Source organism: Rhipicephalus sanguineus, chromosome 10, assembly GCF_013339695.2.
Source record: "Rhipicephalus sanguineus isolate Rsan-2018 chromosome 10, BIME_Rsan_1.4, whole genome shotgun sequence".
Lineage (NCBI taxonomy): Eukaryota > Metazoa > Arthropoda > Arachnida > Ixodida > Ixodidae > Rhipicephalus > Rhipicephalus sanguineus.
The window spans coordinates 69,455,551-69,472,705 of record NC_051185.1 but is presented as its reverse complement, the minus strand read 5'-3'; the positions used below and the strand labels follow the sequence as shown (position 1 = coordinate 69,472,705).

Below are 17,155 nucleotides of genomic sequence, written 5' to 3'. Positions count from 1 at the left end.
TATTAGGCAATGCAGGCGCAATTTGTGATCAGCTGATGATACAGATGTACTCGAAAACTTTTTTTTGCGGTAGTCATCGAATGGGTTATTAGTGATGAGGGATGTGTGGATCTTCAAGCAAATTTTCCTTCTTTATTTGCTAAAACAACTAAACATTTTATAACCCATGGTGAGCATTCATTACAGAGTTTGAATACTGTTTAATATAGATTACCAGTTTAAGACTAACAGTACTGTTTGCAAAGTTAATTTATGAAACATATTCCTACAAAATTCGAAATTTCAGTTGTCAATAATCATTAGTTCTATGAGCAAATTATGCCACAGTGGGTAGGTCTGAATAACCAAGAGAGTATGAAAATTCAGGCTCTGAAGACAGGGTGTTTACAATTTCAATTCTCTTGAAACAAGTCTCGCCCTGTTTTGCAACCCTTTTACCCCACAACTGGATGCAAATGAAAAAAAAAAAACTAAATCTTAAATTATTGGCGTATCTAAATCTTAAACTAGCTCCAACTATCTGGTACACCAGGGCACAACAATATGTAGAAGTTGGCAGTTACAGTTTCAACATGAAACAAGAGACCAGTATTTCAAGCCACCGGCACTTAGACTGATACTAGCTTCAACCAGCACCATGCGCTATCTAGTCTCTGCGTTAAGTATCTAAAGGTTGCCATTATCAGCTGTTTGCCTTGACACTGTGAGATTACAAGGAGATATATCTAAAAGCCAGCTGTGCAGCTGACTGCACATAGTGTGCAGTGCTGCCAGGTCATACGATGGATCCAGCTTATATAGCAGACATGTTCCGTTCACTAAACGTCAAAACAATCTTGTGCATTTTAAGTCCCACAAACCAGTGCAACACAATATATACCGTAATTCGTTACTGTAATCACTTACAGTGCAATCATTTCCAGAAAGCCGTATGCCTTAACCTAATAGGTCGCAAAAACAGTTTGAAAACTATTTGTAATTATTTTAAAATAAGGCTTTATTTGCAAAGACACCACATGTGCTGCAGCGATGATGTGCCAACATTTTTGCCTAAAAGTTAGTCAAATGTGAATATCTTCATGGGATTACAGGTGGCACTAAGAATGATGCAAAACAATAGACCAAGACCGAAGTCAAATCGTTTTGAGCCTTCCTTTCTTTGTGTTAGTTTACTAACCCTGATCCGTCAAATGACTACCAGCTCCAGCTCTAGAATAAAATGTTATCCCAGATAACATGATGTAATATTACACATTCGCAAAAATATGACTTTAAAACATCAGCAAAAGTTTTCTGGACTTACAGAAACTGTGGCTGAATGAATGCAATCAATGTGCAGTATACAGAAAACACTAACACACATGCTGCTTATGGTTATGCATAAATCAGTGAAGGAGTTGTGATTAGCCAATATGCTGTAATACTAGTAAGTATACCAGTAATGTGTAGTAAGGTTGCTGTAATACTAGTAAGGATAATTTTATCCACCACGCATGACTGGTCAATCATGCTGTCTAGGTGCAAAACCGCTCAGTCCATTCCCGAAGCACGAAATGGAATAGAAGTGGCTCATTAAATTAGCCCGAACCATACCACAAATACTGCATGTTGCCAATGTAATGGCCCCAATAACCAAGCCGTTGCGCAGTTGTCAGTTACATGCAAGTGTGACGCAAGTACCATAAGCCTTATTAAAATGCGTGCCCGACAAAAACGACAGTAGGCTTCACAGAACCTCTGGTAAGTCCACTGCGCGATGTGACGCAGCCTGCAACCCGTCAACGTTCGCTTCCTGCCACAGCTGCTTAATACGCACGCACACACAACCGACACATCGTTCGTGAGTGCGTCATTCAGTGATAACAAAGGAAGGCACAATGAAGTAGTGACGTATAAATGTCATTCCTGAGCAAGTGATGTTGCAAGCGTGTCTATGGTAGGTCCAGATGAGGAAATGGGACCAATGAATCCCTCAGTAAGTGCAACCAAAATGCAAGGTGGGCTGTGCTTACGTGCAATAACATGCCTACAGACATTGCCTTCACTGCAAGCAATGCACCGATCCCTTGAAAAATGAAAAGAGTGTTGCATAACTTAGTATAATACAAACCAAGTTTTCTGACACCCACGTCGCCACTTGAAACTTCACGGAGACATAAGAGAATATTCCAAAGGAAAACCTTAGTTTACGTTGCTACGGTGGTCGTTCATAGCAAAAAAAGAGGAAAGGGTTACGTTCAACACGCCAAATGGTAGCAGCCTGTCCATGCAAACCTCTAAACCGCGTTGCTCGCGATTCCGACAGGCTTACGAGACAACTGGTTCAAGATCGAGCAATTCGTGCATATGACGACTAGGTGGGCGTCAAAACGCGGGCCCCGGGCGCGAAATCGCCCAGGAAGTGAGTCCCCGTTATTACAACGTGACGAGCTTCGTTGCATCACTGGCCCCACGTTTCAGCGAAAGCTACGACTGTCGCAGAGGCGGCGTTCGAGAATGCAACCGCGAAAGGCGCACGCTACCGTTTCGAAAATGTCCTTGACAGAGGCGATTGTTCCCGCGTGGTTGTTACCAAATGGTGGGAGGGGTGAGGAGAGGGCGACCTCCTGTGGTATCACATACAGGGGAAAAGTGTGACACAGCGAACACTAGTCGCAAAGGGCGACAACACGAGGTTAACGTTAACAGACCCGTCGTTTGTCAGAGAACGTGGCAAGAATGCGCTCGTAGTCCAGCACAAAGGGGAAGCGCGAAGTTTCGCACGATATCTCACACCTACGGTGGTGCGAGCAAAACAACGAAAACGGCTTGGCATCGAGTGCGCACATCTTAACGCAACAACGCAGTTCGACCCACGAGGGGCGAGCGTGATCGGGGAGGCAAACAAAAATTTGCGCGCCAACACGCCGTTAATGCGACGCGAGGCCGTCAGCTGTTTTTCCTCCGCTAGGCAAAACAACGAGCCCCCGATAGGTTCAACAATCGTCGCGGTCACTTGGCACGCGCAATTGGAGAACGCACAAAGGCGCCGCGACGACTTGACGGCAGCTCGTACTGAATGGGGAGGACGACAGCGACGCAACTCTCTATTCTGTTTAGACGCCGGGTCTAATGAACCAGGCGCCACACCGCGCTCGACGCTTTTTAGCCGTTTCTTTCGCACTGCGTTCGCACAACGAGTTTCTGAAAGTAGAAGGGGAATAATTTCGTCCGGCTGACGGAGAATGCGTCGGCGTGCTCCGCCAAAACTGGTGAGCGATGCCTACCTGCGAACGGCCGCTAGCACACCCCGGGCACTGAGACTGCGTCCGCGACCGGGCGCCGGGTCGGGACTGCGGTTCTCCCGCACGCGTGACGGCTTTTCTCGGCGATGTCTTTAGGCCTAACCGTCTTCATCGACGGCTCCGGCCCGTTACGGTGCGGGCCCGGCGTGGCGAGCAGCGCGCGGGCTCAAGCCCCGGGCTCGTACACGGGCAGGAGCGCTCTCCGGCGAGCCGCACACGGCGTGCATCGCCGCGGCAGCCGGCAAACAATGACTTCACGCGCGAGCACAAGTGCACAGAGGTCGCCATTATACCGAACTTCGAGTGGACGCTGTTTATTCCGGGGCTGCCTGCTGACTTGCAAAAAGGACGCCTACCTTGCCACGCAGAGGAATGCAACCACTTTTCGTTTCCGGGGTGCTCTGTCGTGCTCAAATCACAAGCAGGCGCTCATGGCAGCGTTGAGGGATCAAATCGGCGACAAGCACATACACACCACCACCAACACGATTACCATGAACGGCGAGAGCGGCACACAACTATGGGTTACAAACGAGAGTTTTTCGCCGCCAGGTGGAAGCCGGGTAGCTTTACGCAACATGCGACCGGCGTTTTTTATTCGCGAATGCGAACGCTTCGCCCTCTAGCAATTGATTACAGAGATTTAAAGCAGGTTTCAGTTTCGGTATCATTTGAGGTGTATGGTGCCGGACGCGTCTATATCTCAATTCTACGTAGTACTATTCACAAAAACTCACAGACTCGCGTCCCGCAGGACCTCATTAAAGTTACTTCAATCAATCAGTCATGGAGTTTCTCACTATTATAGTGAGAAACTCTAGTGAGAAACAAAAAGAAATAAAGAGCACAGGAAACCGCTTTTGTGGAACAACCGGCAAATACCGGTGTAGTAACAGCATGAACAAGAAAAAAGACATTGTACAGTTTCTGATAAATCCTCGTACATGATGACATAAAGAACGTGAAGGATACAAGAAACAAAGCAGAGGCATGAACCCAGGGGAAAACATTTTTTCCAAACGCTTTAAACGAAACCGCTACAATATATACACAAGAAATGTATGGATTCAAGTTGTCACGAGAGTAATACAGGCGATCAGACGAATGAAAGTATCCCACGCGTTTTTCTGAAGGTGCGCGTGAAGCTAAAGATATTTTGAATAGCTGTCTTGACTTGTCGTGAAGGGGCGTCTGTGGTAATGAACCACGGTGTAAGAAAAATAATTTAGGTATGGACACTCTCCGCCCGCCGCGAAGGAGAGCGCGTCCAGATCATAGAGTTTAGGAAACTCTATGGTCCAGATAATGTTCGCCTTTAATACATGCGCCGGCCGCAGTTTCGTGGGGGGCGCTGCGACATGGGGGCTTAAGAAACCTATTGCGACGAGGCGAACGCGCGTTTTTTCTTCATTTTTTTTCACCTCATTGCATTTTTTCACGGCGAGTTTTCATACGGCCACGGTGTAAACGGCGCACCCGACGCACATAGCGTCCCTAACAGCGTTGCGTACGTAAAAGCGCGGCGTCTTGCTTAGAGCCCGTGAGCAGTCTTTCTGCTCGCTGACTTCTCACGTGCGCAACGCCGTTACGGACGCTACGCACGCAGCTCGTCTTCTATAGTACATGCGCCGGCCGCGGTTGCGTGGGAGGCGCTGCGACATGGGGGCCGACATTGGATTTAGTTTGTCACACAAACAGGTCGGAGCGATGGTTGAGCAGAAGCTTCCAGGTCTATTTTATGCTGATGATATTGTCTTATTTGCGGACAGTCAAGATGATATACAGCGACTGGCAGATATATGCGGAAGGGAGTGTGAGGCTCTAGGACTAGGATTTAGTGCAACAAAATGTGGATTGATGATATTCAATGATCACGGAGACCATACGGTCTTAATACAGGGCCAAAAAATACCGAGGGTAAGCGAGTACAAGTACCTCGGAGTATGGGTAAATGAGGGGGATAGATATATGGAGGTACAAGAGAAAGCATCGGTAGCAAAGGGAAAGAGGAATGCTGCAATTATGAAGCACAGAGCTTTATGGGGATACAATAGGTACGAGGTGCTTCGAGGGCTGTGGAAGGGTGTGATGGTTCCGGGGCTTACATTTGGGAACTCAGTGGTGTGCATGAAGTCAGAGGTGCAATCAGGAATGGATGTAAATCAAAGGACGGTGGGCCGCCTCGCCTTGGGCGCTCACGGGAAGACGACAAATGAGGCGGTGAAGGGTGATATGGGATGGACAGGCTTTGAAGTGAGGGAAGCGCAGAGCAAAATGAGATTCGAAGAGAGGCTGAGGAAAATGAAGAAGAGTAGATGGGCAGAGAAGGTTTTCAGGTATTTGTATAGAAAAAGCGTTGACACGCAGTGGAGAAAAAGAACTAGGAGGCTCACCAGTAAATATACGGCTGGCAGTGCGGGCGATATGGCAACAAGGAGCATTAAGCGGAAGGTCAGAGAGGCGGAGAAGACTTATTGGATGACAGCGATGGAAAAGAAGCCGGCTCTGAGTAACTACCGAAAAGGAAAAAACGAAATAAGGAGGGAAAGGTTTTATGATAATTCAAGGGGAAGCGCTTTACTGTTTGAAGCAAGGTCGGGCTGCCTGAGAACGCGTAGTTATAAAGCGAGATTCAGTAACGAAGAAGAACTATGTACATGCTGCGGGGGAACTAAGGAAACGATGGAACATGTACTGATTGAATGTGGCGATATTCACCCAGGTATACGTGTGGGCACGAGTCTACATGAAGCCTTGGGTTTTAGGGACAACAATGGAAAGCTGAACACGCCCGCGATAGAAATAAGTAAGAGACGGTTAGAGTATTGGTGGCAGAAAAGTAGAGATAAAGTACAAAAATAAATAATTGGGGGAAAAAAGGTTATTCTGCCTTAAGAGGCAGAGAGATGGACTGTGAATTTATATTTTTTGTTATAATAACATAGATTTAATCAATGTAGATAAGGCATTAGGACAACATGAAACAACGAAGTTTTTTTTCTTTTTTTTTCTTTTTTTTTATCCTTCGAGCCTGGTGGCAGACATGTCACCGCCCCGTTATAAAGGGGACGCTCATAGCATCCATCCACGAGAGGAGGAAAGAGGCGAACATTATGTGGACGCGCCGTCGGGCGGAGTGTCCACACCTAAATTATTTTTCTTACACCGTGTAATGAACCAATGAGGTCTTGTGTTGTTAACATATTTAAGAATTAATTGTTCATTACGAATTTATTGCTCGGCGCAAGACGCCATGTATCGGAAGCTTCTCGGTGGAATGTTATCGGCTTATCGCCGATTCTAATTTCGACGAGGCTCGGCTCATGGTTATATAATTACTAAGATTATGAATCAGACTGCCCAATTTTAAATGTGTTCAAGTGCCAGTATAAGGTATTTCTAACGAGGGCACCGATACAAAACTAAAACATTTCATTAATTACGCACAAGTACTAGCATCAAACGATTCGCACCAAATGGCACCATGCGCGAGGCAGATCCACGCGCATGGTGCGTCAACACGAGTTATGCAAGAGATCACCACTGGATGACGTCATCACGACGTCACATCTCGCCAAAACTTGTGTCGTCATCATGACGTCATCACATGACATCGTCGCCAATTGGAGGTGGGCCGATCACAGAGGCAGTGCAAAACCAGGTGAAGTGCAGAAAGCTTTCAATACCTCCAATCCTGGAGGCAGCATAAGACAAGACGACGTTAGGTGCAGGAATTTTTCGGAGGGGGGTTTGAGAGGATCAGTGCATCAACTTAGAAGAAGTAGATGTCCTTCGAGAGTCTTGGGTGAATGCATGCGACTCTGCGAGTTTTTGAGGTTGAAAGTGAGGAAAATTTGCTCCCAACGCACTATTTCTGTGCGTTGGGAGCACTACTCGGCGTGTCTGGCAATGAGAGCTCGTCACGCTCTAAAAATGATCGCGTAAAAAAGGGTCCTTCTGTCCCATAACAATAATCGCCATCTATCTTGCATGGCTTCCCTTGCGTTATCGCCGCGCCCCCGGCACTTCCAGGTCGCAAACAGCATGAGCATTATCAGCGTGACAAAGCATTCTTGAAAGGAAAGGGGCGAGGGCCGAGTTTTCAAGAAAGGAAACGCAAGCGATCCAGATGACGGTTATTGTTTTGCGACAAAAGAAAAACGCTCGTTTTACTCGATCTTTTCTCAGCTGAGAAAAGATCGAGTAAAAAGAGCGTTTTTTGCGAAAAAGAGCGTTTTGCGAATACGCACGCCCTACGGCGTGCGTATTCGCGTGACGGGCACCGCCTCCTGTTATCTTTTAACGACGGAGCTGTTTAATCTGAGCATATGGTCCGATGCATGTGGAGAAATGATCATCATCATGAACCGGCACGCGCTCTCTTCGTTCTCTTCGTTTTCCCCCTGGGAGCGAAACGGAAGCTTCTGCTTCGCGGACGGATTTATGCGCCGAGCCATATTTCGTTCGCAATGTCCAGATCGAGCGGCCGTGGTCCAGGCCCGCATGAACTGCCCCTAGTACTTTAAATCACGTACTTTAAACAAATCAAGAAACAATCCCCGGCGGTAATATGCGTTCGCAAGGTCTATCATTGAAAGGGGAGGGGTGGGGGGGGGGGGGGGCAAGTATCACCGCTGCGGTGAAACTTGCCCCCCCCACCCCTCTTTGGTCCGAAAGAAAAGCTCCGCAATGGATGCGAAAATAAAAATGAAGTGATCACGTGCTACACACAATTAAGGGCCTGCCGTTAATTGGTCCCCGGCTTCCCGGGGACAAAAATGGTAAATAAATAGTTCTTGGAATGCATCAGGGGTCCTTGGTCACCGTTATCGTAAAGAAAAATGCTTAGTCATTACTCTGAGCATTGAAAAATGACGTGAAAGGTCCGACTGAGTAAATGTGTGGGGAAGAATTGGCGCCACCCTTTAGATGATTACAGCCGACCTTCCCCCCCCCCCCCCCCCTCCGTGCGCACTCCTATATATATGCGAGCACCATTTTCCGGACACGCTCAAGTGCCGCCATCTTGGACTGATAACGCTGCAGTTTTGTGTCCGTATCAAATAAACAAAAAGTGCTACGGTGAACTCGCACGCACGAAAACGCTTGGGCCGGTACGCGCATTCAACGTTTCATGACCATGATCGTTTCATATTACGACATAGAAAACAGGTAGAACAATTGCTTATCAGTCCAAGATGGCGGCTCCCATGAATCGAAAATAAAATTTAAAAAAACCATGATTCTCAAGAAGCAGCTTTTGGGGACATTTGTGCGACAAAGGGACGTACAATACTTATTTTCCTTTTATTTTCGTTTAATTGTGAACTTGCGTCACGTACGTACGTACATATTGCAGAAGCAGCGTCTGCAGAGATCCTGGTGACAGAACACAGTTTCTGATACTGCTTGGTAATGCATCTACTTCCCATTATCCTCTTTGTTCAGTGCTGAGTCGCTGAGTTTTCACATGCAGCGAATATGCAGTGCCAAGCTAGTCACGGTGTCCTGAAAAAGCTGAGTATTTCAGAAAATGGTAGAAACATAGGCGTGCGCAGGGTCCCCATCAGGGGGGGGGGGGGGGGGCGAAGGTTCATCGCAGCGCCCCCCCCCTCCTACTAAGTCAATGTACGAGGCAAATTTTGCGCCCCCCCCCCTCTCTTAGGTGACTAGTGGGGTCAATGTGTGGGGCAGATTTTGCGCCCCCCCTCTTAGGTGATTAGGGGGGCGCGCGCCCCCCCCCTGCCCCCCTGTGCGCACGCCTATGGGTAGAAATGTGTTTGAGCTAATGTGCAGGTGAGCTTTCAAGCGTGTATATTAGGTTAATTAGGGACTATATGAAAACCGATAAACCCTTTAAAAAAATTGACGAAGCTTGCATTGAGTCGCGCAACGCTTGAAAAGAGCGAAACTGGACGATTCCGAAGTCTAATCTGCTTGCTACCAGGTTGTTGCTAGGCTTTAGCTAGGTTAGTCACGACACGGATGTCCAAACTCCAGACCGAGCCCGGACGCGCTCAAGCGCCGCCATCTTGGACTGATGACGTTGCAGTTTTGTATCCGTATCAAATAAACAAACGGTGCTACGGTGAACTAGCACCCACGAAAACGCTTGGGCCGGTACATTCAACGTTTCATGACCATGATCATTTCATATTACGACGTAGAAAACCGGCAAAACAATCGCTTATCAGCCCAAGATGGCGGCGCCTATGAATCGAAAATAAAATCGTGTTATTATTTATCTCTGCTTTTTTCTCTCTCTTTCTTTCTCTTTATTTCTCTCTTGATCCTTCTATTTTTGTTCTAGCTCTTCTCTCTCTTTCTATATCTTTCTGTCTTTATTCCCATTATTTCTCTCAATTTTTCTCTCTCTTTCTGTCTTAGTGAACCAGTAGTGAGTAAAAGTAGTGAGTAGTGAGACTTGCCCAATTTCTGTGACACACATCCGTTCATGACGATGATAGTTTTCTGACAGGCCGCACAAATTACAGCTAGCTTAAACAGCTTGGCTGTTAAAAAATGCACAATAATCCCTCTTCAGAGCGGAAAATATTTCGTCATTCAACGGTGTTTCTTGCACTCACGTGCGTGTGCGTGTGTTTAAGGTATGAGGCCAAGTGGAAAAAGCAAATTGTTTTCAAGATGTCACTTTTTTTTAATTTTTGGTCATGTTAAATGCAAAATTTATCGCCCATCATTTTGATGCATAAGATTTCTGTCTACGCAGTTTCTTTCAAAAGATACGAGTGGAAAATGTCAGACCACCCATCATCTACGAAATCCAAAGTGCCAGTTTTGTGCGCATCGTAAGATTAGCTTGATATGTATACGTATTTTGTTCGTTATTTAACAATCATATCAAGTGCGAACATGTAGTAATGCTCAGATAGCATTGTAAACCCATAATTTTAATCATAAAAGTCATAAACTTCTCACCAGGTGCACGCGCAACGCCGTACATGTGTGGAATACGCTCAAGGACAGGTATATATGTGAGCCTGCCAATCATCAAATTTGCATTGTATGACGCTGTGTGTCATTTCCATAATGGCAACAGAAGCACATTTGATATTTTGAAGCAAGTTGGCATCGAGCCTGGCCTCCACACTGCAGAAGCTTAAGTTCACTCTTAAAAAAAAGTTAGTAAAAAGGTTGTAACTGCAAGCAAATAGGTAGTAACTGCAGCGGTTACTAACTTTCTTGGACCGTTACTAACCTTTTGCTACCTGTTTACTACGTACGTTAGTAAACAGTTACTACCTGCAACCGTTGCTAACATTTTCCTACCCGTTTACTACCTACGTTAGTAACTGAAAGCAGATAGGTAGTAACTGCAGTTGTTACTAACTTTCATGGACCGTTACTACCTTTTTCCTACCTGGCGGTTAACTATACTTAATCTAAAATTGTAGTTAATACCTATTGTGTTAATTTATAACTGGAATCGTCTCGACACATCATTTTAAATCGAAAACAGCTGACGAAAATGACCATGGATCAAGAAAAAAATATAAATTTTCTTTTTAAAATTACGCAACCGCGATTTCTAAGCATCATTCTCCTATTCTGAAAACGGAGGAGCAAAGGTTAATGAACTGCAAGCAAGTGCTATATGCGTTTTAGTACACAATATAAATTCCAACAAGCTAGCATGACAGGCGGATGTGAAAGAACCACAGGTGGTTAAAATTAATCTGGAGTCCCTCACTATACGGCGCGTCTTATAATCATATTGTGGTTTTGGCACGTGAAATCCTGAAATGATAATTATTAGCTTCCCAGGTGAAAATGATTCCCATTCCCAGCTGGGTTATGAAACCTGGAAATCTTTCCAGGCTGGAAATTTTCCCAGCTGGAAATGGAAAAATTTCCAGCCTGGAAAAATTTCCAGGTTCCATAACCCAGCTGGGAATGGAAATATTTCCTGCTGGGAATGGAAATATTCCCAGCAAATATTTCCAGCAGGAAATGGCAAAATTTCCAGTTGGAATCCTTCATTACCAGCTGGAAATGAAAGAATTTCCAGATTTGACCTCGCGGCTATCGCATGTGCCTTAGCATGGTTCCTACAGGACCTGTTCGTCCAGTGAACTGCACACAGTCAAAGAACATGGTGGTGAAATTTAACAGCATTTATTTTAACAGCATTTATCTGAACGCTTGTAGCAAGTGTTGGAACATATCTCGAGATGAAGAATGAGTTTGCTCATATCCTCGTACACCACCTGAAAAAAAATATTTATACATAGTGAGCGAACATCAAATCCACAATGATCCATAAAACGCAATTCTACCAAAAGTATAGTTTTACCAAATCGCATGAACAGCATCCTTTCAAAAGCAGTACCACAATACAAAGTCAATGCAGTGCAAAGCAAAGGTGAGCAAGACCTGATGAGCACTGCGGTGCTAAGTAACGATTATTTATATCGACCTTAAACTACTCCGAACAGCCGTCTAATGAGTTCACTCGAACACATGTAATTACTCGCGTTTGTTGCATAGACGCATGCGCACCAGTAGGCGCAAGCATTGCACAGCACAGGGCTATTGGAGACAAAGGCTGCTTACACAAACCGGCCTGTAGCGTACTTCGCGCATATATAAACATTACACACAGCCAGGTAACGCGACACCGTGATAACGAAGCCCACAAACATTCGGGACAAACGTTCACTTATACTTGAAATATATAGGTGCAACTTACCTCCAAATGGAACACTCAGAGCTGAGAAAATCGCTGTCCCTTGATCGGCGCTGGTGTATCCAAGACATCGCACGCAGTACAGCAATAAAAACCGCTCGAACATGCTGGTCATCACTCGTAACACTTTCCAGAGATAAACCTGACCAAAAATAACTATTCCATGCAACTGTCACACAGATATTCATCAAGGAAACACCCTAGACTATCGAACACCGAGCACACACACTGTACACATGTCACCACGACTGGCCGCCATGTGCTGTTCGAAACTGTGGCTGACTGCGGCGACATAATAATTTATGCGGTCTATTGGACCGCTGTCTTTAATGGTATTAAACTTAAAAAAGGAATGCAATTTTTGTATGACGTATTTACAATACAGAGTAGGTTATTATTTAGCATTAACGTCATAAGTCACCAAGAAATGATACGACAATAGAGCTACTGAGATGCCAACAAACATCGCGGCAGTGCGGCCGGTGCGGCGTTTTTCATGGCCGCGGCGTCGGAGAGAGCAAGTTGTGGGATTCAAAGAACTTTTTCTTTTTTTTGCAAGCTTGGCTTTTGCAGACCCCGAAAAATGACCTCGCGGACCCCCATTTGAGAACCACTGTTCTAAGTCCTGTCTAAATGCACGGTCTGCATTATACACCTAATCTGCTATCGCTTGTATGCAGATCAATCTTTGGGCAGCTGGAATTCCTTTTGTCAACTATACCACTTCCTCGCTCAAACAGGAAAATTTCATGCTGAGCAAATTATTTCCCAACTGAAGATGGAAAAATTTCCAGCTGGAAATATAACTTCCCAACTGGAACTGGAAACTTCAAGCTGGAAATGGCTTTCCAGTCGGGAATTATTTCCATATCCATGCTGGAAATACGATTTCCAGCCTGGAATGGTTTTCATTACCAGCTGGAAATACAATTTCCAGCCTGAAGAGCCGTTTCCAGCTGAAAACCAGGCTGGAAACCCGATTTCCAGCTGGGAATTCACATGCCATTTTCATGTGGGTTTCTACTGCCTATGTACTAGCACATTAATTCACTGAAATGCACTGAGGCTATGTTAGTGGGTTTAGTACCTTGTCTCGGCCGCTGTACATATTGCTTTTTTGCGGCAGTTTTATAGCAAATAGACATGATATATTGTTTCTCTTAATACGGTTGATTAAAAGTCTTGTGCTTCGTCCCCAAGCGCACATAATCCGGTAGTAGGGTAGGGTACTTTAGGGTCACATTTTTTGAGAATTCATTGTGAAACACAGGTGCTCACCGGTACCAGTCGTACATCTCCAATGTAGGGGCTATAAATACCCGGGGAGTAGCTTAGTAAGTACTGTCGCGTAGTGAACTTGTTGTTGCGTCTGTGCATTTTTCTAGTTCATGACACTCCACGCAAGATTAGCCGAAGGTGTTTCGTAGTGTGGCATTATGAATTTGATCACTGTTAATAATGTGGCAAAATGAACACGTTAGTATCAGTTACTACCTTTTTTTACAACCTTTATTTTACTACCTATGGTTAGTAACGGCTAGGGTAGTAACAGTTACTAATTGCTGTTAGTAACGTCAGCGGTAGTAGCAGTTACCACCCTTGCCGTTACTAGCTGCACTTACTAACAGGGTTGTAACATATGTGACAAGCCGTTACAACCCCAAAGTTAGCAAGCACTACTACCTTTTTTTTTAAGAGTGTTGGCCCAGAAATGATCGGCTCCGCATCGTAAAAGCATCCCGTCCCGGCCCTATCGATGCTGCAAAGCAAGCTAGAAAAAAAAAAAAATGACGAGTTGTCACTCGAGCAAAGACACACGTCCAGGATGGAACTAGCTACAAATATCAAGGATTTTAGCGCTCCTGATCACCTTGTGTAAGCGCTGCACCTGCTTCAAATCTTTTTTGTTGATTTTCTCAGAACTTATATTTTTGGCATTTTTCCGTACATGAACAATCATAACTTGCTTTGCTAATAAAGATTTTGCATTAAAACTTGGCACACTTCCTTATCGCATTAGTGGATGTGCAATGAAGCTCAATGAGCCAAATCGTGCCACAAGATTTAATATGGCTGCCTGTTATAGGAAGGTACCCCTATAGTGTTAGTGCATAATTTCTGGTTATTTAATTACTACGTTTATAGTATTCATCTTATCTCATTTGTTTTGGTTTACTGCACTGGACAAAGCTTCTTTCATGTCCCTACAAAAAAAAATTGGTTTTTTTTTATTGGGTAGAATTCGAGTTAGGAGTGCTCGCGTAATGTTCACTTTTAATATAAAAATACAACTTGCTTTATAATGCTCACATGTGCCTAAAAAAGTGTGCTTTATAATGTACACTAATGCTTATCCCTTTAAAAAAAAATTCCGACACTTGGCCTCATACCTTAATATTCATTGTAACTGTCCTTCCAATAAACTCTCCAAACGGTTAGCCAACCTTACGTAATGCGCGCTCTCGTTTCGAATTCCTAATTCGTCGACTTCCTACAACTATTCGTTGTTTGAATTACCTAAAGTAATTCACTTTCGTTGACCTAACAAAGCATGTCTAATAGCTGCCTTGCTTTTCATTGAATTTCTTTTTCCAATTCATCCGTGCAACGACGACGCATGCTGTAAGGAGCGTTCCAGAATACGTGATAAGGCGACCTCAAGTATGCGCTGGCAAGGGATGAATGCAAAAGAGGTTCCATCCCAATCAAGTCCGATTACTTCACTTGAAGTATACTCTTCGCCTCCGTATGTTTCCGCGCAGAAGACTGCAAGACCTGCAAAAGATTACGCTACAGCGGGCATAAAAGCGCTGGAAGACAAAGCATTGAAAGCTTTCAAAGCATTGAAGGTTGTGGTGATAATGATGATGATGATGTATTTGGCCTCTTCCCTTTGACAGGCTGCGCGAAATCTGGTCAAAAGGATGAAGAAGAAAAGAAAAGAATACCGCCCTTACATGTTGTGGAGATCGTTGACCAGCGAAGCTGTGCAGCACAGCTGTGACACTGAATTTCGATGAAAGATACGGAAAAGCAGAGAATTTTCATGAATATGGTACATAAAGTCCTCTTTTGAATGCCATTTGAGTAGCACGCGTATTTTTTGCCGCGACATGCGTCGTCTTGTCTGGCTTGCCGCATATGTGCTTGGCGTTTCGCGCTCGATCTTGAGGAGCCATTTGAGCACCATGCGTCTTTTTGCCGCGTTCTCCGTTTCGCGACACTTCAGTGGCAAATAAGTTTTTGCCCGCGGACAACTCCTTCATTTTTTACGAATTCGCACTGGTAACGAAGCACTGGTGGGTAGTGAGGCTTGTCTCATTTCTATGGCACATACCTGCTTTAGAGCTTATCTGCCTACGGGCATATGGCTTCGTGAATAAACGTAATTAGCTTGAAGCGTGTACCGAAGACGCGGACACCGGAATGTGGACAGGACAGCGCTTACTCTTTCCACTTCTATTGTCCGCGTCTTATTCGGTGCTCTTCAAGGACATTTTTAACCATGAACGTCTACCAAGCCACAAGCCAACCTCCTCTGAAGCCCCTACCTCCTCGTGTTCATGTTCTTGTTTCTTTTTCTTTTTTTTTATGGCTGGGCTTCAAGGTTTTCACCTGATGCTCCCTCTTAGTTTTTTTCCCTCCATGAAGTATCCCAACTCGGCATCTTGCTGCAATACGTCGGCTTTCGCTGTAAAAAGAAAAGAAAGCGCAGTGTTTGCACTCCCGGCTTGTCAAGCCGCCCCAAACAACCACGCACGGATCACTCGCACGGCGTGCACGAACAACCAAAACCACAGGAACTTTGCCGCCGCGTGGACCAACACCTCCTAGACAGGTTTTTAGGGGCGAAGCTCCTTAAGGCGGCACCCGTTCGTCCCTCGTAGTCGTAGTCGTAGTCCGTAACCAGTCTTACACTTTGACCTCCAAGGTGGTGCCGGTGGGAGATTTTTCCTGTGCGTTGTTGAACAATAAAAAATTCGCAGCGGTAGCTAAAAGCCGACTTCTTCTGTCTCTCATTCCCATTAGCAGCCATTCTTTACCTCCAAGGTAGTGCCTGGTGAGATTTCTCCTGTGCGTGATTAAACAATAAAAATTTTGTTCAAAACGCCGTTGATTGATGAAATAAACCAACGAAAGACGCCAGATGTTTTCTAAAAGCAAAACGGAAGAACGCCAGATGTTTCTAAAGCAAAAGGAAAAGACGCCAGCTGCTTAACGAAAGACGCCAGATGTTTTCTAAAGCAATGGTTTTCTAAACAATGAAAATTCGCAGCGTACATGTAAAATTAAAGTGAGCTGCAAGTCGTCATAACTCATCGAACCTTTAGTATAAACGCGCCCTATCTCACGTCGGTGATGATGTACTGGGCAGAATTCACAGAAGATTCACGGTTTACCGATGAACCTCCGCAGCTTCGCCCACTCATCATCATTCACTCCGTGGATATGCTGTGATTTTTGTTGCGTGGACGTACCAAGAAATGCTGAATAGACTGACGGACCCCTTTTGCACACACACACGCACACACACACACAAAGAAAGCGTGGCTTCGGTGTCCGAGTAAAAGCCGAAGGCGGGGACGAAAAGCTACCGTATTTTTACACAGGTAGCCGGCCGCGCTTTAAAAATGCTACGTTACACTTTGCCGCACTTCTAATATATTGCCATAGGCGTATCTACCGGGGGGGGGGGGGGGGGGGGGGCGGGGGGGGCGCTAGCCCTCTCCACTTTCGGCAGTGGTCACTGTCGACTGCAAACTGGGAAACTAACAAGTGAGGCCAATTTTTCCTTCAACACAGCAATCACGTAATCACGTATTGGATCGAATTTGCCCTACGCTTCTGCTGTGAAGATTGTCCTGCGTTTCTTACTGTTGGCTCTCTGCGGTACGGACCAGGGGCGTAGCCAAGGGGGGGGTTGGGGGGGTTCAAACCCCCCCCTCCCCCGAGATTTTTCAGTTTTGCTTGCGTATATATACACGCACACATACAAACGCACGCACGAACATACAAAAAGTATGGTTGAACCCCCCCCCCCCCCCCCCGAAAAAAATTTCTGGCTACGCCCCTGGTACGGACAGCAATCTGTCATGATTTTATTTTGTTTTGCCTGGCCTGACATTTATGTAATCGGCGACACAAATACGGGCGGGAACCAGTA

At 45.4% G+C, this 17,155-nt stretch overlaps 1 protein-coding gene across 1 annotated transcript in view; it reads right to left on the bottom strand.

Annotated features, from left to right (window-relative positions):
• LOC119372094 (E3 ubiquitin-protein ligase HUWE1-like) overlaps positions 1-3,810 on the bottom strand; it is a 172,264-nt gene extending 168,454 nt beyond the window's left edge. The window contains 1 exon segment of the mRNA XM_049420112.1: positions 3,641-3,810. The gene's annotated coding sequence lies outside the window, so the exon portion shown is untranslated.
• Positions 3,811-17,155: the final 13,345 nt, after the last annotated feature.